The following is a 19,898-nucleotide window of genomic DNA, read 5'->3' as shown; positions in this document are numbered from 1 at the left end:
TATATATGACAACCTAAAATTTGAGAGGTACATTTTATTTGGCAGAAATTTTTAGGACTTCAAGCCCAGGAGGTAGCATCTCAAGTAACCCTGAGAGAACTGCTTCTAGGAGGCGAGGGGGGAGCCAGGATATATAGGAGTTTTGCAACAGATGGCAGGTAGACTGAATGTCAAATAGACTGAATGTCAAAAGATTATTGTTAAGGAAAACCAGATATCTCAAGTTAAGGAATTAAGCACTTTTCTATGTATGGGAAGATGCATGAGTGTGGACTCACTGAAATCATTCTTTTGATAGCACCTCAGCTATCTGAGGCCAGTATCCTCATATCCTGAGTTTCCTCAGGGCTCACCGTGGGGAGTGGCTGCAGTCTGATGGCTGCTGGATGTCAGGTATTCTTTTCCTTCATTAGTTCCCTCAGTGCTCACCAGCTCACTGTTGGCAGTGGCTGCAATAGCTGATGACTGTGATATCCTTTGTTTACTGATATGATAGGCAGTCTTCCATTTCTCACACTGAATGTAAATTCTGATATTATTTTAGTACATTCAAGCTTTAGACAATGAAAATATGCATGTAGGATTTATAATACTTCATGTTTTATTAGAGAATGGCAGTCAAATATCTTTTTAGAGCTATCTTAAGTCTATAAAATCAAAATTACATGCCTCCAATTAATATAATAAAACTTTCAGCATTCAGTATTATGTGAATACTGTTACAAATATCTCTTATTGTTACTGTTTACATAGATCAGTATCTTTCATGATCATTTTAATTCCCTCAGCATTAAGTAATTTCCTAAAGCAAGTGGCGAATAGGAGTAAGCAAGAAGCATCTCAGTAAACCTTTGTTTACTGACTGGTTATTTAGTCTCTTCATTTGGAATAGGTGTTTAATAACCTTGTGCTGATCATTGTTCCACATGAAGCTGAATCTGGCCTCTGTACCCCGACACCGAATTAAATCTCGGAGACAAGAGTTTTGCGTGAAGTAGGAAAGGATAGCTTTATTGCTTTGCCAGGCAAAGGGGGCCACAGGTGGCCAATGACCTCAAAACTGTGTCCCAACCTGGAGGGGACAGTGAGAAGTTTTATGTAATGGTTCAAAGAGGGTGTGATCAGCTTGTGGACATTCTTCTGATTGGTTGGTGGTGAGGTAAGTGGGAGTCAGCATCATCAACCTTGTGGTTCCAACTGGTCTGGGGCCAAAGTGTCTGTGGGCAGCATACTGTTAATTTCACCCACCTGGTGGGGGTTTCAGTATCTGCAGAACAGCTCAATGATATTGTGATGTGTATCCCTTGATGGGGAACCAGGACCTTGTCCCAAGGCTGCACTATTGTTTCTCTTGACTCTTCCTCCCTTGTCTCTGCATCCCCTCCCTTTCCTAATTACCAACTCTTGGAACCTGCTCATTGGAACTCAGGGAAGGTCATGGAGGCCGAAATGAAGCACATTTCCTGTAATCAAGAAATGGGGGACACAGAAAGAATTTTGGGCCCAGAAGCCCCATAGGGTCCTGCTCGGTATCATACAGAGTCTTAGGTAACTGAAATGTTGGTCTTAATATTAATCCTGTGCAGAAAGAAATGAGAGGAATCAAAGTGTTGAATAGTGGGCATAGGTGAAATTTTTAGTTTGCAGAGATGTCTTTATGACTGAAACCCACAATTGTGAAGGAAAAGATGTATTCTGACCATTTGAACAGTAATTATCAGTAATTTCTGTGACCTTTACCTGGTTTTCCCATTTCTATTCAAACATGAATAGAAGGATCCTGGAAGTGCTATTTCCTATGGTTTCAGGTGACTCACAATTTGTCTGTGAAGTTCACGGCCTGTGATTGGGACCTCTGACTTGGTTTACAAGTTGCTATCTCAGATTTCTTTTGTTGTGCTTAGTATTGCTCAGATGGGGATGTTGTACTTGATATAACAAAGCTGCTAAGGACTAATTTTGCTCTTTATTTATTTAAAAAGTATTTCTTGAGTGTTATAAGAAGAACAGGGGATAAAGTAGTTAACATGAGGCTGCCCTTGATCTCAAATAGCTCCCTAGTGGCTCTGGCTTGTTTGCTTTAAAGAGGGCTGCATCTTGGATATGCCTGTGTTGCCTCACTTTCCGTTTCCTTACATCTACCATTGACCTTCCCCAAATAAATCCCTACTGTTAGACCTGAACGGTCTCCGAGGTATCCCAGCTCGCCCAAGAACCGCCAAGAGTCGAGAGTCGCTGCAACACGCAAGAGGTTTATTAGGAGCCGGTGCACCGGGGTTCCTTGGTCCTCACGCAGGAGGCCGAAGAGGAACACCCCGGAACACCCCCCCCCCCCAAGCGGAATCACATACATTTTATAGCTTTCATTTTTTCATTATGCAAAGTGTGGATATATCAAGGGTTTTTTTCTCATTGGTTTGTTTGTTCCGGACCGGAGTGGGGACTTGGCTCTAGTTCCTTGATTGGTTGGCTGTCGGATGCCTACTTTACATTTACCGGAGTGGGGGGGTCTTGGCTCTAGTTCCTTGATTGGTTAGCTGTCGGATGCCTACTTTACATTTTCGTGTTTTTGTGGTGGGGGGTTGAGTCACATGAGTTATGGTTGGCTGGGGCGACCTTTAAACTCTTTGGCTTAATCATTCTTATCACCCGCCATACTTGTTTGCTCGAGGTCTTATCCCCCCGCCATACTTGTTTGCTCGCGGTTAGGGCATGTCTCAGACATGTCCTGTTTTCCAGGCCTTTGTTGTTTGCTCAGAACGGTTTCTGCCCAGGGGGGACATTCCAGTATCTTATTGCCAGCCGAAAAAAGCTCAAAAGTATCGATAGGGAAGTAGGGGTGTAAGTATAGTTAAGGCCCTACACTACATTACCATAGTATTTTGCTTTTTGTTATGATTCACAGTGCTCTTACTATTTACAGCCAATATTTATTGAGCTTTATTCCATGCAAGGCACTGTGTCAAGGTCCTTGGAGGGATCATCTCATTTAGTTCTTACAACAATGGGTACTATTATTTTCTCTATTCAGTAGGAAATGAAACAGAACTTTAAAGAGTCTAAGTACATTATTCCAGGTTATAATCTGGTGGAGCTGAAACTACTTCTACAGCCTCACTCTAGAACTCAACACTTAGTTACTGTGATAAACTGTCTCCTACTCACTTTATTTTCTTTACTTATTCTAGTAATTCCTAACTAAGAGAGCTGGGTAAATGGGGGGTTGACTAGGGGAAATGTGTGTTAATTATAAGAGGAAATTTCAAAATACACCTCTTAGATCTTCCTCCCCAGAGATTCTGATCTGCCCTTTGCTGGTAGGAGGGACCTGTAATTTGATCTGAAAAAAACTCTGGCAATAATTTTGCTTCACCCTCTCTGAGAAACATTAGGGAACAGTTATATTTGCTGTATCCCAGACTGCATACTTCCTACTTCACTCTTCCAGCCATTTGATTTCCAGCTGGACTCTGGAATGACTTTGATCATTCTTCTTTGTTCTGGGTGTCTGGCTCTGTCTGCTAACCCTACAGTAAATGGGAGCACTGTAGCACCCAGTTTGACCCCTGTCTCCCCTGAGCTACTCCCAAAGAGGCTGCAGGCCTTCAGGTGGGGCTCCTTCATGACTTCTTTCTGCCCACAGTGTAAAAAGTCTTTTTTCACTTTCAGTATTCCTTTTCTTGGGGTTTTAACTAAATTTTAATAGGAGGTCAGTAATTGCAGCATAACAGATTTAAGGCAAATGGGTTGCAGACAAAAAGTCCTAGAAGATATATGACCAGAAGTCAATTCCCAATTTGCTGTTTTCAAGTGACCTTTGATCCATTTGAACATTTGATGGGAAAATAGTAAAAAAGAATTATCTGCTGACTTTGAAAATTGTGTAATTTTCTGGAATTATTTAAGTAAACCCAGTAAGCATTTATTCAGTTCTTAATACATAGGGCACTTTTATAGGCTTTACAGATGATATCCGAGTGAGATGTATAAACACTGCTCTTAAGCCTAGAAGGAAGAACACAAATGCAGCTAACAATAATCAAACGCATGAGACCTGTGGCAGAGGTTTAAAGCCATGCCTGTGGAATCCTTGGAGGCTGTTCAAAGCACAAGCACCACATGCATTACAGCTAAGCCTCATGGGAAAAGTCATTGTTAAGCTACAAGGAAGTGAGGTAGAGAGGAATTGGAATTGGAGAGAATAGCAGGAGGAGAGGCTAGAGAGGAAGGGAAGGGCCAGTACATGTAGACTGTTGCGTACCATCTATGTTCAGTATTATCTGTCTTTGGGTTCAAACCAAACAATGTGTTTCATTTGTATAGTTGGTGAATCTGATAGGTACTAGCTCATTTTGATTTTCATTGATCTAGACTTACAGGCACTGCTGGACTCTCTTTTCTCCTAGCTATTCACAGGATTGACTCTGAATATGTTTCCCTGAGAGTGACAGAAATGCACAACCTCTTTTTATTTATTGTTCAGCGAGTCTGTGTGGCTCATTCTATAATAAGTGCAAAATTGTCATCGAGGGCTTCCCTGGTGGCGCAGTGGTTGAGAATCCGCCTACCGATGCAGGGGACACGGGTTCGTGCCCCGGTCCAGGAAGATCCCACATGCCGCGGAGCGGCTGGGCCCGTGAGCCATGGCCACTGAGTCTGCGCGTCCAGAGCCTGTGCTCCGCAACAGGAGAGGCCACAACAGTGAGAGGCCCACGTACCACAAAAAAAAAAAAAAAAAAAAAAAAAAAAAAAAAATTGGTCATCGAGAGAATCAGGACTATAGTTTTCATTAGTCTCACTTATATATTATGCACCAAAAAGGGAAAAGATAGATCCTACCATTAAAAATGATTGCCCTTACTGCTAATTGATATGATCAACTTGTAGTAGTCTAAAAGCTAATTTTTTATAGCCAAGTCTGAGGTTCAGCAATGCAAAGGTAGTTATTATGCCTCTTATCTTTCTTTAAAATTTACTGCCCCCACTAAATACACTACCACCATATAATTGTTTTCTTTACCTCCATCCTTTCCTCTCCTCTTCACTTGATCACCTAACTTATATTCCATTATCTCAACCTAAAAAAATAGGGTAAATTGGTTAATCTTTTGTATGAAGTAAAAATCTTCTTCCTAAAATTCCCTTCCTATTTTTTAAGGCTTGAGTTATCCCAATCTTGCCATATATTTATGCCCATTAGCTACATTTTCTCAAGGAGACCATTCATTACCCTTGAATAAAGAGTGAAATTTGGGTTTTTCCTTCAAATGTCAGGAATTCAGGATTCTGTTTGCATCAGTGACTTTGAAATGATTGCAAGTACATAAAGTGCAATTTATTGTCACTTTAAAATATATAAGCTGACAAAAGGGGCATGAAGTTACTTATCACACACTATACAATGAACTACATCTATCTATCCATCCATTTAACAGATGTTTATTGAAGTTCCTTTAGCTAGTTTATTGGAATACAAAGGTGAACACCAATGATAGCTGATCTACTTTATAGCCCATAACTTATAGTATCATTTTCACAAGAAAATTATAGAATTTATCAGTAACCCTGCTTTCTTTAGAACTTTAGGAACTAGCTACTTAGGTGACAATGAATTTATACTGGTTGATATTGGTTTCAACTACAAAAGTAACTCATAGATGAGAGAAATCAGTGTGGCCTCTGGTAATTAGGAAAGGATTGGCAGAGAAACTGGGACTATATAGGAGCCTTGAAAGATGATTAGTACTTAAATAAATGAAGGCAAGTGGAGATATCCATCCAACTATGTGAAGGTTGAGAAATAAATTCCATTCTTCCAATGCACAGGCAGTTTTCCACGTGTGTGTATCTTTGGTTTCAGTATGATTGACCATGAAGAGCAGCACTGGTTCGAAGCCAACAATTTTGGTTTTAGGATTCTTCCTTGTGGCTACATTGACAAATTATTCATTTAGCCTTTTATCAATACTTCTATCAATCAGGTGAGCAACAGATATAGAAACTTACAGAAATCTTCTCATCTAAAGGGCATCCTGCAGTGTGATCCATTTATCATTTTTATGTGAAGTGAGGGGATGCTCCTTGAAGGCAGAGACTGTTTTTATTTGCTTTAGGTTTTTGCTTAATTTTTTCTTGTTTACAGTAAACATTTAGTTTACCATAGTATATATTCATTAAGTATTCAGTAAATATTGAGGATACTGGGTAGAGGAAGAGGGTAGAGATCATAAGTTCTCATTGCCTCTTAGGAGGTAATTTTATGTAGGTTGAATGGAGTGGGCATGAGAAAACTATGAACCAGCAAAACCTGATTTTGTTGATTAACAAAAGGACACAGTGCTGAGAAATTTTGTTTTCTGAAATCATAGACTGTCAGAAACTTTGCTGTTTGAAGACCATATCAATAAGAATGGAATAGCTCACTTTGCATAAAGGATCTGAGTCACTTTGAGGCAACCTGAACTAATAAGCCATGTTCAGAGCTATATAGATAAGGAGTTTCTAAATAAAACATGCTAAATTTATTTTAACTTTGTAGTTTTCAAGGAAACAGAACCTTGAGTCCACTTTGCAGTCCAGACAGGATGTAAACCGCTTTATATCAAGCCCGTGCTTTGCTTTGAGCCTATAAAAACTCCATTTCATTTAAATTTTACCTAAACTCCACCCTTTCCAGGAATCCTACAATAAATAATACTGCTTTTTCCTTTGTTTTATGGGAGTCAGCACACCGTTGCTTTGAAGTGTACTCCTTTGTTGCAGCAAGAAAATAAACTTATCTTTGTTAGAGTATAAATTTGTTCCTATGGTGGTCTTTATAAGATTGGCTTTATTAAATCTTAGTACTTTAGATCATGATTTTAGGGAAAAAGACTGTTTTTCTCCACCTGCTGAATAGTATTTGTTTCAAAGCTTATTGATCTTCGCTCAGTAATCTTTGTTTCAAAAATACACACACTGCCTCTAATGGAGAAGGTTATTTGATGTAAACTAGAGGAACTTTGGGTGAATTGCTAGGAGTGTAGATTCTTGGTCATTACAATGCTTAGGGATGTAAAAAAAAAAAAAAAAAAAATTAAAATATTTCCCACTGCTACTAAGCAGAGATTTTGTCTCTTTTATTCAATGGTGTATCCCGAGCACCTAACAATGTCGGACATATTTTGTTCTCAGTATATATTTATTGAATGATACATTCACACAAAAGTTTGCTGTGAAGGGCTAGAGGGAATAAGATAATCATACAATTTTAGTCTTGAAGAAATAAAATAGAGGCAGTTGTATCACTTTGTTCCTACCTTTTATAACCTGAAACTGTATATGAGCCTTTACCCCATTCATACTGTCCTCATTTATTATGCCTTCTGGGTTATAATAATTCAGTTACTTACATAATAAAATCAAATTCTCAGCTTGCTATCAAAAGATCTGACAACGTTTTTCATATTCATATCCTGTTACTCTCATTTGAACAAGAAACTGTTGGGTTATTTTTGTTTTTATTTGTTTTTAAATTCCAACTTGTGGTGACAGTGATTGCTCCCCAGATATTCATGTGCTTCCCTGACACTTATGTCTCCTTTTTGGGCTGGATGACTAGTTTTGGTGGATGGACTTTGTGAACAAAGTGACGTGGATCACTCCCAGGTTAAGGAAGTTAGAAGCTGTTGTACCACCTCCTCTCTCTTTCCCTAAATGACGAACTTGGAGACTATGTATTGTAAATAGCAAAACTCCAAGATAGATGAGGTCAGCTTGCCTAAATCAGAATTTACATAAGGGACATGAGTGACAAAGCGTTATTGTACTAACGCATTGGAATTATTGTGTGTGTGTTATAGCAGTTAGCATTATGTACTGTGCAAAATACAATTTTTATATTCAAGCTGTTTCTCCAGTCTGGGTTGCCAGATTTCTACATCTCTATTAGAAGTTTTTCTATTTCTCAAGGTCCAAAAATAGTTCTACCAATTTTGAGCAGCCTGCCTAATTGCTCCAAATCAAAGGGGAAGATTGATCTGTTTTCCCTCTGATGACCCACTGAAAGCTAGTCTGCAAAATTTATTTAAAATTAACTGCTTATGGACTAGACAGGATGGCTTAGATTATCGTTTACCTCTTTCAGTATAGTTGTAATTTTTCCTCTAGCTTCATTATGAGTTCCTGCATCTTTTACTACTTTGTGATCCCCAAAGACCTAGGACAAAATGCTTACAGACTCCTCCTAGTGATTAATTATATGACAGATTTTTATCTTCTGAACATTCTAACAATGAATTTTTTATTGGAGATGTCCAACATGTTGAGTCATGTAGATATTTTTCTCAGATGATTTTTGAATAAAACTTGCTCCTTTTAAAGCTATTTTTATTCCAATTTGAGTAAATTGAAATTGACTTCAGGAATTATGTTAAATGGTTACAAATGACATTAACCACTGCTTCTCTGATGTGATAATTTAAATGATAATCTAGTGGTAGTCATGGGGGAAAACTGCTCATCTTCAGTGGAACTAAAGATGCCTCTCCTTGACCATGCTAATTCCAGTCTGTGATGAGGCTATCCCATTCCCCACATTGACAATATACAAACTGTTATTGAACCAAACTTAGGTCCACTCATGTTCTCACAGGAAAGCAAATCTACTGACACAGGGTTGTGCTGAAGGAAAATTCAGTGTTTATTGCAAGGTGCCAAGCAAAGAGTCCGGGGCAGCTAGTGCTGAAAACACCTGAACTCCCTGATGGGTTTCAGGAAAGCATTTTTAAAGGCTGGGTGAGGGAGAGGAGTCACAGGGTATGTGATCAGCTTGTGCACAGTTCTCTGATTGGTTGATGGTGAGGTAACAGGTCCGTGTCACATTCAGTCCTCAGGCTCCAGTAGGTCTAGGGACTACTTGCTCTTGGTCATCAGGTAGTTAATTTCTTTCATTTGGTGGGGATTTCAGCATCTGCAGAACAACTCAGGAAATGTGCATCAGACACCATTGTCTAGGTACTTCAGAGAGGAGTTAAAGCAGAGGATATGGGGGAGGGGTCTGTCCTGGAAAGGCCCCAGAAGGTCTTGCTCAGTTACAAAACCTCTGGCTGGCACTCAGTCTGTCCAAGTTTTCTCCCGTTTTCAACTCAGATGTTATTCTGTAATCTATGTGCTCTGCCAAGAACTGTGTAGAGGACAGGATTATCTAGTCCTAGGGTAAGCTTGCCTCTTAAACTACTAGAAGAGTTGAAATTGTTAGACCTGAACGCTCTCCGAGGGATCCCAGCTCGCCCAAGAGCCGCCAAGAGTCGAGAGTCGCTGCAACATGCAAGAGGTTTATTAGGAGCCGGTGCACCGGGGTTCCTTGGTCCTCACGCAGGAGGCCGAAGAGGAACCCCCCCCAAGCGGAATCACATACATTTTATAGCTTTCATTTTTCATTATGCAAAGTGTGGATATATCAAGGTTTTTTTTCTCATTGGTTTGTTTGTTCCGGACCGGAGTGGGGACTTGGCTCTACTTCCTTGATTGGTTGGCTGTCGGATGCCTACTTTACATTTACCGGAGTGGGGTCTTGGCTCTAGTTCCTTGATTGGTTAGCTGTCGGATGCCTACTTTACATTTTCGTGTTTTTGTGGTGGGGGGTTGAGTCGCATGAGTTATGGTTGGCTAGGGCGACCTTTAAACTCTGGCTTAATCATTCTTATCACCCGCCATACTGGTTTGCTCGAGGTCTCATCCCCCGCCATACTTGTTTGCTCGGAACGGTTTCTGCCCAGGGGGGACATTCCAGTATCTTATTGCCAGCCGAAAAAGCTTAAAGCTCAAAAGTATCGATAGGGAAGTAGGGGTGTAAGTATAGTTAAGGCCCTACATTCCCCCCTTTTCTTTTTGCAATTAATTTCAATCATGGAATTTCAGCCTCTCTCTGCAAGCTTTGATATTGTTGTCTTAGCATTAACACTTGTACTGCGCTGACACGTTGCCTGATAAAGGCTATCAAGCGATTTAAAATGCATGGTCCAAAAGTTAAGAGCAGCAACAAAATAATGAGGGGTCCTAACAAGGTGGAAATTAAAGTAGTAAGCCAGGGTGATTTGTCAAACCATGATTGGAACCATCCTTTTTGATTTTCCCTTTCTTGTTGCCTTTTGTCCAGGCGCTCCCTAAGCCTGTCCATAGTTTCGGTGATAGCCCCAGAATGATCAATATAAAAACAGCACTCTTCTTTTAGTGCGGCACATAGTCCACCTTCCTTAAGGAACAGCAGGTCTAGTCCCCTCCTGTTCTGCATTACTACCTCTGAGAGCGAGGTGAGTGATTCTTTTAACTGAGTTATGGAACTTTCTAACGCCCGGAGATCGACATCTACAGCCTGTCTTAAGTTAGCATAGTAGTGAGGTTGTTGGATGAGGGCTGTTGCACCTGTTCCTACCCCGACTGCCGTTCCTAGTCCTAGGAGTACAGCCAGGGTGAGGGTTACGGGCTCTCTCTTAAGTCTCCTTTTGCCTTCATATTCGTCTAGAAAAGATGAATCTGAATGATAGATGAGTCTGGGGACCAGCTGGACTAACACACAAAAGTCGGCCGAAGCATTGAGGACCTCTAGAGAAATGCAAGGGGTCAATCCCGTGTTACATGCCCACCATCCATCCTGAGGAGGGAGGAGATATCCTGAGCCCTGTGGGAGGCTTGAATTGGTACAGAGATGTCGATGGGACGGGGGGAGCGTTCCTACACATGTACCGTTTCCTGATACTGAAGACAAGGTCAATTTACTATTTCCTTCTTGTTTCCATCGACATTGATCTGAAGAGTTGACATTACTAAAATTAGAACTATATCCTATAGCATCATAATAAGGGGGAGGAGCAGCATAGCAAAGCCAACATGATTTGGTAGCCTCTGGATTTGTGGCATTTAGGACCCCAAAAGCCGCCTGGACCAATGAGAGCATTCGGTCTCGGGGGGCTCTGGGTTTGATTGTTATTTCTTTTAGTCCAGAAGTCTGGTTTCTTATCCCTGGTAGTATTGTGGATGGGGCCAAGGGTAGCAGAGGGTGCCCAATCTCAGGATTGGGGCCCATAGGGACGGGAGTAGGGGTCTCGATCTTTAATTTGATGGTCATTAGGAGCCCATCATCATATTCTGCTTTGTAAAACCTTATACCCCATGAATGGCCATCTATCCAATTTTTGTTTTTCTTCCCAGGTTCACTAAAAGAAATTTTAAGGGGATGGCACCACGTTGAACATTCGGGCACATTGTCGTGATGGGGATTTCCTTGGCTCCTAGTTTTCTGATGAGTGTAGTTGGCCATTACCTTGATAAAATCCCAGCTAGAGGTGGGTTTCCAGTAGGTGTCCCCAGTGGTTTCACATCCCCAGCTCTTGCAATAGAAATGTTCTCTTCCCCCGCACCGATAATTCAAAGACCGGTGACGATGGAATCCAGGGCATACATAAAAGGAGAGGGCCCTGAGCATGATTCTCTGATTCTTGGTCGAACAACCTCCCCCCCCAGGGACTAATCCCCAGTCCCCGGGCGCTGTCCCCGGCCGCTGATTCGGGGCAGTTTGTTGATCGTGATATCCCCCTACATCCCAGTTAGGGGGGGCTCCCAGGGCCAACTTACAAACATCGGGGAAGAGGTCTGGCCACCAGGTCCAAGGGGCAGCGGTATGGCTAACAGACCATATTACATCTCCAGTTTGGGAAATTACCTGCCAGGTTAAACGCTGGGGCAGGTGAGGACTAAAGTTACTCACAGCCAGTAGGGGTAACAAAGTCAGAGTTATGAGTCTGGTGAGCGCAGGAGCTTGAGCTTGAGCGGGTTGCTGGTCTTTTGGGCCCGCCATTCCGATGATGATGCAGACGCTGGCGCAGCTTTTACGTGTGAGGCGTGAATCCAAGCAGCGATGCCGTCTACCTTTATAGCCGTGGGGGTGGTGAGCAGGACGATGTATGGTCCTTTCCACCGAGGCTCTAGTGTCTGGGTTCGGTGTCGACGGACGTACACGGAATCTCCGACTTGGAAAGGGTGAGCCTCTGCTGGTGTTCCGGGTCGGTAAGCCTCTGCCAGCTGGGACCACACCTCCTTTTGGACCAACTGGAGTCCCAATAGCCTAGCATATAAGTCAGTGTTATTCTGGCAGTCAGGACTTATTCCTTCCCCGAGCGTGAGAAGGGGAGGTGGGGCCCCGTATAGAATTTCAAATGGAGTGAGATGATAGCGGGAGGGGGTATTTCTAGCCCGAAACAGGGCTAAGGGAAGGAGCACCGTCCAATCTGTACCGCCAGTCTCTATGGACAATTTAGTTAGGGTCTCTTTTAGAGTTCTATTCATTCTTTCTACCTGTCCTGAACTCTGGGGTCTATAGGCACAATGTAATTTCCAATCAGTCCCCAGGTATTTGGCCACACCCTGACTTACCTGGGCGACGAAGGCAGGACCATTATCGGATCCTATTACCTTTGGTGCCCCGAACCGGGGGAATATTTCTTCTAAGATCTTCTTGGTCACCACAGTAGCTGTCTCCTTTTTCGTTGGGAAAGCTTCTATCCATCCTGAGAAGGTATCTATGAAAACTAGGAGATACCTGTTACCATACCTTCCAGGGCATATTTCAGTGAAGTCGACCTCCCAATAGGCTCCTGGGCGGTCTCCTCTGAGCCTTTTCCCGCTCTCAAGCTTTCCTTTATGAGAGTTTACCTGTTGGCATGGAATGCACTCCCGGGCAATCTGTTCAGCTAATTTGGTTAGTCCAGGAGCATCATAACCTGCCTTGTGTAGTAGGGATACCATTTTTTTGGTTCCCAAGTGTGTCCATCTATGAATCTGTTGTAGCATGGGTTTTGCCTGTTGAGGAGACAATGTTTCTTTGGTTATGGCTGGGGTGGTTATTCCCCTGTCATTTGGTTCCCCAGGACTCTTGTCCGATAGTTCTAGTATAATTTCCCCTAGCGCCACTTCTCGTGCCACCCTATCTGCCATGTTGTTGCCCCGTGTCACCGGGGTATTGTGCTTCTGGTGCCCGGGGCAGTGAATGATGCTGACTTTAGTGGGGAGCATGAGGGCAGCTAGCAGGGCCACTATTTCCTCTTTGTTTTTAATTTCTTTGCCCGCCGAGGTGAGCAAGCCTCTTTGTTGGTAGATGGCTCCGTGGATGTGGGCGGTAGCAAATGTGTACCTACTGTCCGTATAGATGTTTACCTTTTTGTTTTCTGCTAGTTCCAATGCCCTGGTCATGGCAATTAGTTCAGCCCGTTGGGCCGATGTCCCTTGCGGTGATGCGGCTGCCCAGATGACCTCTTTCCCATCTACCACAGCTGCTCCCGCCCGACGCTTACCTTCTTCTAGGAAACTGCTTCCATCGGTAAACCAGGTAAAGTTGGCATCGGGGAGAGGCTGATCCATCAAGTCTGGCCTGCTACCGTGTGCTGCAGCCAATACTTCCTGACAATCATGGATGATGGTGGTGCCTTCTAGGTCGGGGTCAGGCAGCAAGGTGGCCGGGTTAAGTCCTGTGGCTGATGTAAACTTAATACGGTCTGAATTTAACAGCAGGGTTTGGTAATGAGTCATTCTGGCATTTGTTAGCCACCTGTCGGGTGGCTGACGAATCACACTTTCTAATGCATGGGGGGCTGTTATCGTTAAGTTCTGTCCCAAAGTCAATTTGTCAGCATCTTTGACCAAAGCGGCCACGGCGGCGATTATTTTTAAGCAGGCGGGCCATCCTGTTGCCACAGGATCCAATTTCTTTGATAGGTACGCAACCGGGCGATTCCAGGGGCCCAGTTTCTGAGTTAGTACTCCCTTTGCGATACCTTTATTCTCGGCCACGTACAGATGGAAAGGCTTAGTTACATCTGGTAGTCCCAAAGCCGGGGCTGATAGCAGGGCTCGTTTAGTTTGGTCAAAAGCCCATTGTTCTTTATCACCCCAAGCGAAAGGGATGCCGTTCTTGGTCAGGGGATACAAAGGGGCTACTAATTCAGCAAACCCCGGAATCCATAGCCTACAGAATCCGGCCGTCCCCAAAAATGCCCTAACCTGTTTAGGACTCTTGGGGGTCGGTATGTGGGCAACGGTGTTTTTCCTGCTTTCCGAGAGCCATCTCTGTCCTTCTTTTAGCAAGTACCCCAGGTAACTGACCTGTCGTTGACATATTTGTGCTTTCTTTGCTGAAGCCCGATATCCCAGTGTCTCAAGTTCCGTTAATAGCCTTTCAGTCCCCCTGACGCAGTCTTCTTGGGTCTCTGCCGCTAAAAGAAGATCATCAACATATTGAAGGAGAGTTACCTGTGGGTTGGACTCTCTATAGGATGCCAAATCCTGGTGTAGGGCCTCGTCGAAAATGGTGGGGGAGTTCTTGAATCCTTGGGGTAGGCGAGTCCAGGTCAGCTGGCCTGACATCCCCAACACTGGATCCTTCCATTCGAATGCAAAGTAAGGCTGGCTGAGAGAGGAGAGTCTCAGGCAGAAGAAAGCATCTTTAAGATCCAAAACAGTGTACCAAGTGTGCTGAGGTGGAAGAGTACTTAAGAGATTGTAGGGGTTGGGCACCGTGGGGTGGAGGTCCACTACTTGCTTATTCACCTCACGTAGGTCTTGTACCGGCCGGTAATCATTAGTTCCTGGCTTTTTAACTGGTAAAAGAGGGGTATTCCATGCAGATTGGCACCTTACCAGGATCCCTAATTCCAGCAACCTTTGTATGTGAGGACGAATGCCATCCCGGGCTTCCTTGCTCATAGGGTACTGGCGGACTGTCACCGGGGTGGCGGTTGCTTTGAGTTCTACCACCACGGGGGGGCGATATTTTGCCATTCCCATACCGGCAGTTTCTGCCCAAGCCTGTGGAAACCTGGTCACCCAATCTTGCATATCAACTTGTGGAGGCGAGGGCACTTCATATAACCTATGTTCATCTTCCAGCTTCATAGTCAAAATTTGGAGTAATCTCCCTTTATTGTCAGTTATGGTGGGTCCTTCTGGTTGGAAGTGGATCTGGGCCCCCACCTTAGAGAGTATGTCTCTGCCTAGCAGAGGGTATGGGCACTCAGGTATGACCAAGAATGAGTGGGTTACTTGTCCCATCCCAAGGTCTACTGTCCTTCGTGTGGTCCATGAGTACTGCTTATTTCCTGTAGCCCCCTGGACCCATGACCTTTTAGTTGAGAGGGGGCCTTTTGGGTGGAGGAGGACTGAGTGCTGAGCGCCGGTGTCTACCAAGAACTGGACGGGTTCCCCCTCCACTTTAAGAGTTACCCTGGGCTCGGGGAGAGGGTCCGAGCCCTGACTTCCCTAATCTTCTTCTTCCAGGGGTAAAATTTTGTCTCTGGTTGGTTTTCCCCCATTCTTCTTTTTAGGGCATTCTCTTACCCAGTGACCTTTTTCTTTACAGTAAGCACATTGATCCTTGTCTAATGGTCGCCTTCCTGTCCGCCCTTCCTGTCTATTCCTGTCTCTAATATTTCCTCCTCTGACTACAGTGGCCAGTATCTTACTCAAATTCCTCTCTTGCCGCTTGTCCCGCCTTAATTCACGGGCCTCTTGCTCCTTCTGCTTCCTTTCTTCCCTTTCCTCTTCTGTTTCCCTCTTATTATATACTTTATCTGCCTCTTTTACTAAGTCCTGAAGTGAGAAACCTTGTAGGCCATCCAGCCTTTGTAACTTCTTTCTAATGTCAGGGGCCGCCTGGTCAATAAAGGCCATTGCTATGGTGGCCTTATGTTCCTCAGAAGTTGGATCATAAGGAGTGAACCGTCTAAAAGCCTCCATTAAGCGTTCTAGGAACACGGTTGGTGACTCCTGGGGCCCCTGAGTTACCTCTCTTACCTTGGCCAAATTCGTGGGGCGCCTGGCCGCTCCATGGAGACCCGCCACCAGAGCCTGGCGATACATCTTCAGGTGCTCCTTACCTTCTGGGGTATTGAAGTCCCAAATCGGCCTGACGAGTGGAAAACCGGCATCAATCTCGTTAGGCAACTGGGTAGGTTGCCCATTGGCGCCTAACACATTCTTTCTAGCCTCCAAGAGAACCCGTTGCCTTTCCTCAGTTGTGAGGAGAGTCTGGAGGAGCTGTTGACAATCGTCCCAGGTGGGTTGGTGGGAGAAGACAAGAGACTCTATTAAAGCAGTGAGAGCGTGTGGATTTTCAGAGAAAGTAGGGTTATGCATCTTCCAGTTATAAAGATCTGCAGAGGAAAAGGGCCAGTATTGGAGGGGCCTATTCCCGTGGTTATCGGGGGGGCCATATTCTCTAAGGGGTAGAGCCGTAGAATCCGGGGAAATAGCCCTCCGGCTGGTGCCCGCCGAGAGACCCCCCCCCTCTGCCACAACAGGTGGCCCTATTGGTGCGGAGGGTTGTGGAGCTGGGGGATCGGGAGGCGGTATGGGGTCTAGGGCTGGAGGGTAAGGTGGTGGTGGGGGATCGAGGAGAAGCAGATCGGACTGCAAGTCTGGATATATCGCCTTCCGTGAGTCCGGGGCTTCAGATGACTTCTCGGCGTCCGGGGCCTTTTTCAGGGCCAGTACTTCCGACCGTGCTGGTGCGCATGCAGACATGCCTGTTGAGGGAACAAAGGGCCGGACCCACGGAGGCGGGGAGAGAACTAGATCTTCCCAGACCAGGATATATGGTGTCTGGTCTGGGTGTCCGTGGGGTCCTGTGTTAAAGACCCTAGACTTGACTAGCCTGATCTGATCTAACATAAAGGATCCCTCGGGTGGCCACCCTGTCTGAAATGTAGGCCACTCAGAGGTACACAGCGTTTGCCATCTCCCTTTCCTTACTTCTACCGAAAGGTTGTGGGCCCTAGACTTAACTTCGGTCCAGTGACTTAGTGTGAGAGAGAGAGGCGTCGTCATAGTTTGTCCCATTATCGTCCGTCAGGAGAAAGATAGAGCACAGGAGAACAATAAAATTTCAGAAGACACACCTTAATATTGCCGCCGCGAGCTCGTTTTAAAACTGCAGCCAACTCAGATTCAGATGGCAGTTTGTATATCCTGCCAGGACCGGTGAAGGGGAGACAAAATTTGTCTCTCCTTCCAGATGGACCACCAGGGCGTCCCCCAGGGTCCGTGGACACCAGCTATTGGCACGTCTGCCTAGCCAGGAGTCCAATACAGATTTCACAGCGAGCCGGTTCGCACGGCTTCTTTCTGATGGCGGCTTACAGAGGACAGAAGACGAACAGACAGACAATTAGGCCTACCTGATACCTCCAACTCCCGAGGTTCCTGCGACCCGGGGTGAGTGGGGATCCCGGACGAGCCCCCAATCTGTTAGACCTGAACGGTCTCCGAGGGATCCCAGCTCGCCCAAGAACCGCCAAGAGTCGAGAGTCGCTGCAACACGCAAGAGGTTTATTAGGAGCCGGTGCACCGGGGTTCCTTGGTCCTCACGCAGGAGGCCGAAGAGGAACCCCCCCCAAGCGGAATCACATACATTTTATAGCTTTCATTTTTCATTATGCAAAGTGTGGATATATCAAGGTTTTTTTTCTCATTGGTTTGTTTGTTCCGGACCGGAGTGGGGACTTGGCTCTACTTCCTTGATTGGTTGGCTGTCGGATGCCTACTTTACATTTACCGGAGTGGGGTCTTGGCTCTAGTTCCTTGATTGGTTAGCTGTCGGATGCCTACTTTACATTTTCGTGTTTTTGTGGTGGGGGGTTGAGTCACATGAGTTATGGTTGGCTAGGGCGACCTTTAAACTCTGGCTTAATCATTCTTATCACCCGCCATACTGGTTTGCTCGAGGTCTCATCCCCCGCCATACTTGTTTGCTCGGAACGGTTTCTGCCCAGGGGGGACATTCCAGTATCTTATTGCCAGCCGAAAAAGCTTAAAGCTCAAAAGTATCGATAGGGAAGTAGGGGTGTAAGTATAGTTAAGGCCCTACAAAATAACAGATGAATAGTTTGAAAATTACATTAAATAAACTCTTTGCCCTAGATATAAATGTTGAGATACTAAGTCCTTTGAACATTTTTCTGTTTATGAGCTCAGGCTGGTTTGCTATCAGTCTCACCTGGCCCTTCTAAGCTAATTGAGCTGATACAGTTGTTTTAAAATGTTGCCTTCTGAATAGATCAGAAACTTTATAACTGACTTAACAGAAGCCTCCTATCTAGTCTCACACAGAAATAAGTTGAAAGGGAATAGGGGTGCTCCTTTCCATAACTTTGGCCCATCTCTTGAGTACAAAACAACGAAAATCAGACCATGTCTTACGTCTACCCATTACACCCATAATTTTTTTTTCTCCCCAGCTATAATGAGGTAGGCAAAACACCGATGGAATTCTGTGATAGCCCTCTCAAGGTCAATACGATTGTAGCTGACCAATAATGAGCTTCTCCCTAAGTATATCTGAAAACATGAATCTTTTTCCAGATTGAATTGTAGAGCCTAAGTTACCTGGAGGTTTATTTCATTTTATACCCTTAATCTGAAAAATCAGGTGTAAGTCAAACTTTATTTGAAATGCTCTAGGGAAGCTGCTGTATAAAGAGACTCTAGGTTAATGCTTTTATAGTTTGGATAATCACCATTGAATCAATTGGGAATTTTAGAAATTGGCTTCTAAATGTAAGGACTGCCTGCAGTGAGTTACCAAGAGTTCCATGACAATTGTATTTCTTTGCTGTACCGATTCTGATATTCATGGACTGACATAAAATACATAACCTCCCTCTCTCCGCAGATTTTCTCTATTGTTTTAGAGATCACCAGTCATTATTATTATTTTGTTGCAAAGTTTGCCAGAGCGTTTTGATAATGATATTTACCATTGGGAGAAACTCTGCCACTATGAAATCGATTATAAAGCACTTTAAATTATAAGGTTAGGTTCTATACATGGACTTAGATGCCAATCTTGCTATAGGACTCCAAATTACTGCTATTTAAATAATTTTGCATTAAGAAGGAAGTAAACATAAGTAGGGGGTTGTTTTTAAAATGTGCTTGTTATTAACCCCATATTGTATCCATAAATTCTAGTTCTGTGTTAAATTTGTCTTTAACTTCAATTCCACAGAGGGATTCCAGGAAGCATTCATTTCAGGTGTAATGGATTCGTAAACTGAGCAAAAGGAGAGATCAAACAGCTATATTCCTTAGAACAATGCCTGGTTTATAGTAAACCTTCAATTAATATGTGTAGATTGAAGGAATGAATGAACTTGCCGTAGATCAACATTTATTAAGATACGAAATATCGTCTGGGCTTAGGTCTCTCTGGTTCTTAAGTCCTTTCCACTACATTCACTTTCTTCAAGCTCAAACCTCAAGAACTATGAATTGTCTGTCTTGGATTTTTAGAAGATTAATGAAAATTTTATTTTCTTCATGACTATTTTGACCAAATTAAGGGACAGTTGACAGTGATACAAAGAGAAGCTAAAGTGTACATTAGGCATAGCATGAAAGACAGCTATGAACTCTGCTACTGACTCAAGCATTTTAAATGAATCAAAAGAAAAGAACTTCTATATAAGCAAAAATTAGAAACAAAGGTTTATTCATTTTATGTTTCAGATAGTACTGGAAAAAAACGTACAGCTTGAGTAAAGTTGGGGAGCAGAATTTTTCACCCCACAGTATGTCTCTTTGGCATATGAATTATTTTAAGCTGATTATTTTCTGAGATACAGAAGGACTCTGAAAACAAAGTCAGAGTTGCCCTTTTGTAAGAAATATTTACATTTGTAAGGGAAATCTCCATTTGTAAGGGTGTATCAGGAAGAGGAGGAAGACCAAATCTCTAGAAAATCTTATTAATGGAGAAGGCAATGTCTTAAATTTGCATCACAATAAGCCTTGTTTACTGTGCTTTTCCTGGTCACCTCCCATAACTGAGTTTCTTCACCCTCAACATCCTCTTTTGTCTTTAGCTGAAGATG

This window comes from Kogia breviceps, chromosome 2 (assembly GCF_026419965.1).
Source record: "Kogia breviceps isolate mKogBre1 chromosome 2, mKogBre1 haplotype 1, whole genome shotgun sequence".
NCBI classification, from domain to species: Eukaryota; Metazoa; Chordata; class Mammalia; order Artiodactyla; family Physeteridae; genus Kogia; species Kogia breviceps.
This window is presented reverse-complemented; position numbering follows the sequence as displayed.